The sequence below is a fragment of the Zingiber officinale genome, chromosome 3A, assembly GCF_018446385.1.
Source record: "Zingiber officinale cultivar Zhangliang chromosome 3A, Zo_v1.1, whole genome shotgun sequence".
NCBI lineage: Eukaryota > Viridiplantae > Streptophyta > Magnoliopsida > Zingiberales > Zingiberaceae > Zingiber > Zingiber officinale.
This window is the reverse complement of record NC_055990.1, coordinates 36,966,464-36,970,266: the sequence shown is the minus strand read 5'-3', so window position 1 is coordinate 36,970,266 and position 3,803 is coordinate 36,966,464. Positions and strand designations below refer to the sequence as shown.

The 3,803-nt window shown below is 39.0% G+C and overlaps 1 non-coding gene across 1 annotated transcript; it reads right to left on the bottom strand.

Moving 5' to 3' along the window:
- Positions 1 to 1,883: 1,883 nt before the first annotated feature.
- LOC122054351 lies at positions 1,884 to 1,989 on the bottom strand. The gene has a single exon (XR_006132675.1). It is a non-coding gene; the product is annotated as a small nucleolar RNA R71 (small nucleolar RNA).
- Positions 1,990 to 3,803: the final 1,814 nt, after the last annotated feature.

The following is a 3,803-nucleotide window of genomic DNA, read 5'->3' as shown; positions in this document are numbered from 1 at the left end:
TGAAAATCACACGGCCGTGCAGCTGGGCAGTGAGGAGGAGGGGCATGGCCGTGAATCTCACACGGCCGTGTCACGGGCCGTGTGGGGTTTCCTCCTCTATTTAAACCCTCCTACACGAATTGAAAGGGGATCTCTCCCCCTTTGGGAGAAGGCAAGATTTTGTGGTTTCCTCCCATTCTTGGGAGGATTTCTGGGCGATTCTAAGGGAGTTCTTGACGATTTCGACTCCGGAGCGAGGATTGGATCCGAAGACAAGGCTTCTTCATAGATAAGTTTTCTCTTTCCCCCTTTTCTTGGTTTCTTGGATTGGGGATTTAAGAAATGCTTGTAATCTTTATCTCTTCGGATTTTCTTCTTCGATTCATGGAGTAGACCTTGTATTCTAGGATTAAGGGAGTATTTGTATGATGGATTGATGTAATCTCTTATGGATTTGCCATTTTCTTGTTTCAATGACATTGTCTTGCTTGTATCAATTAGATCTTGAATGATTAATGGTGATTTGTGTTAATTCTCATTCTTGATTGATTGTTGGGATTTCTTGTGGACTTTGTAAAGATAAACTCTCACTCGATCATCCGAGGGATCCACGTGACAGGTGCAAGCCCGTGTAAGGACGTTTGAGAGATAATCTTGAAGAGGAAATAGGAATATTCAAGAGAGAAGGATGGATTTTGAGATTAGTTTCTTGTATCTTGATAGGTTAATAAGTTGTGGGCTTCTATGTTGATATCCGAGGAAGGCATAGTAATAGGTGCGCTTCTGTGTAAGGACAACGTAGGTTCACGTCTAATTGATCATGTTTAGATACATTTCTTAGTCCTTAGCCGGTTATCTATTGCAAGAGAGAATCGGCAACTTTCTACTAGTGTTTGGCAATTGAGGGATAAGAAGTGGTGAACCATTTACATTCAAGAAATCTTACAAAGAAACCGAAACTCCTAGAATCTCCCTTTATCATAACCCAAAACACTAAACTGTTGTTTGTTGATCTTTAATATTAGATTTGTTTACCTTTACTTTGCATTTGAAACAATTGGATAGTTGTTTAGCTAATTCGCATTGAGATATTTCTAGTGCTTATTCCAGTCCCTGTGGATACGATAATCTTTTATATTACTTGCGACATTTCCGTACACTTGCGGAGAGCGAACAAGTTTTTGGCGCCGTTGCCGGGGACTGCGCTTTAACATTAGGAATTATCAATTGAGTTAGACTAAACATAACATTTGTTTTCCTTTCATATTGCATAGTTGTAACTAATCATTAGATTTCTGTTTTTACTTTCTTGTATAACTTTTACTTCTTGTTAATTCTTTTTGTACAAATTCAATTCTGCATTTTTTATTCTTTTATTTTTCTTTTTCTGTTGAATTGTCAATTGCTATCTCGTTCTTGTGTATGCGAAGATCTAGCTTTGCAGGGGAATTCTTTCCTTTTGACCCTGAGATTGACAGAACTTTCCATAAAAGAAGAATTCTGCAAAGGCAAATTGAAGAACAGGAACATTTGAACATGGCAAATAGACCACTCAAGGATTATGCAGCACCTTATGCGAGAGGCTTTCGATCTAGTATTTCAAGACCTCCAGTGGAAGCTAATAATTTTGAGATAAAACCCGCAATTATATCTATGGTGCAGCAGAACCAATTTGGTGGAGGACCTCATGAAGACCCCAATCAGCACTTGGAGGTCTTTTATGAAATATGTGGTACCATGAAAATGAATGGAGTTCCTTCATAAGCAGTTAGATTATTATTATTTGGGTTTTCTTTAAGAGATAGGGCAAAGCAATGGCTGAATTCTTTGGCCCCTAATAGCATCACCACTTGGGAGCAGTGTGAGCAACAGTTTCTTGATAAATTCTATCCACCAAGCAAAACAGCTCATATGAGAAATTGCAAGCTTCAAGCAAACTGACTCAGAATCTCTTTTTGAAGCATGGGATAGATATAATAGTATGCTCAGACAATGCCCACATCATGGGTTGGAAAGATGGTTAGTGTTGCACACTTTTTACAATGGTATCAACTATCATACCAAAGTGTCCCTTGATTCAGCTGCTGGAGGGGCACTTATGAATAAAAGTTTAGATGAAGCTGAAGAAATTATTGACAGTGTAGCACAAAATCATCATCAATGGGCAAATGAAAGAAGTGGTGGCTATTCTTCTGTGAACCCAACAATTAAAGCATCAGGGAAGTTTGATGTAGATGCAGTCACTCTTTTGTCTGCAAAATTGGACGCTCTTACAATGAAATTTGAGAATATGGGAACTAGTGCTAATATGGTTAATGCTATTAGTACATCTTGTGAAGTATGTGGGAGTTCAGAGCACTTAAATGACTCATGTCCATTGGGAGCTATCACTGCACAAATCAATCAACTGGAACAATGTGATGCAATCATGAGTTACAATCAAAGGCAGAACAACCCATACTCAAATACTTATAACCCTGGATGGAAGAGCCATCCCAAATTTTCTTACAGAAATAATCAAGACCAAGGACCATCTATGGGGGCAAGACCAAATTTTCAAGCTGGGCAACAAAATTTTCAACATCTATCTTCTCAAGGCTTACCAAAGTCAAATGTTGAAAAGATACTTGAAGAAATTATCTCAAGTCAGAATGAAATGAAGCAAGATTTAGCAAAGCTCATTCAGAGAATGGATAATTCTGAAAAGCATCAAAAGATCCAGGATAGTCAAATTGCCCAACTAGCTTCCTCATCATCCAGAGCACCAGGACAACTTCCAGGAAAACCTGATGTGAATCCTATGGAGCATTGCAATAGAATTGAGCTTAGGAGCGGACGGACCTTGGGAGACTCCCAAGTGACTGCTCCAAAAGGGATACAAAAAGAAGAAGAGCTCTCTCCTCTTATACCAAATCAGATTCAAGCCAATGAGGAGAGTACCATTGAGGTTGAAGAGACTCTTCCACTGAACCATCAGAGCAAAGCTGTCCCTTTTCCTCAGAGACTTACAATGCTCAAGAAAGATGAAGAATTTGGCAAGTTTTTAGAAAAAGTTAAGGAAATTTGTGTAGAGGTACCTCTTATTGATGCTATTCTTCAAATGCCTAGATTTGCCAAATTCCTGAAGGATCTCATGTCAAATAAGAGAAAAAGAGGAGAGGTTGAGACCATTGCGCTTAGTGAGGAATGTAGTGCTATTTTGGAGAAGAACACCTCCCCAAAACTAAAGGACCCAGGGAGCTTTTATATTCCTTGCAACATAGGAAAAGAATTTTTTGAAAAAGCTTTTTGTGATTTGGGGGCAAGTGTTAGCCTCATTCCCTATTCAATTTGTAATAAATTATGTCTCAAAAACATTAGACTTACTACTATGGCACTTCAACTTGCTGATCATTCCTGCAGGTACCCTTTGGGTATTATAGAAGATGTACCAGTAGAGGTGGATGGGAATGTTATTCCCACAGATTTTGTCGTGTTGGACATGGAAGAGGACCCCAGGATTCCTATCATATTAGGAAGACCTTTCCTTGCTACAGCTGGAGCTATAATTGATGTCAAAAATCATAAGCTTTCTTTGGTAATTGGTAAGGAAAGGTTGGAATATGATTTATCTAATATCTCTAACCATGTCTCGTCTCTTTTTAATGCTTGTAGCAGGACAAGCATTTATAAACTTGAGGAATGGAATTTCCATCCTCATGGAAGGCCACCAAACGATGGAGACAATGTGGTGGAAGATGTTGGGAGAAGATCTCCCAACAAAAACGAAAAGTATATCTGTCCTCCAAGGGCGAGGAAAAGGAGTGAATGATCAAGTTTGGTCG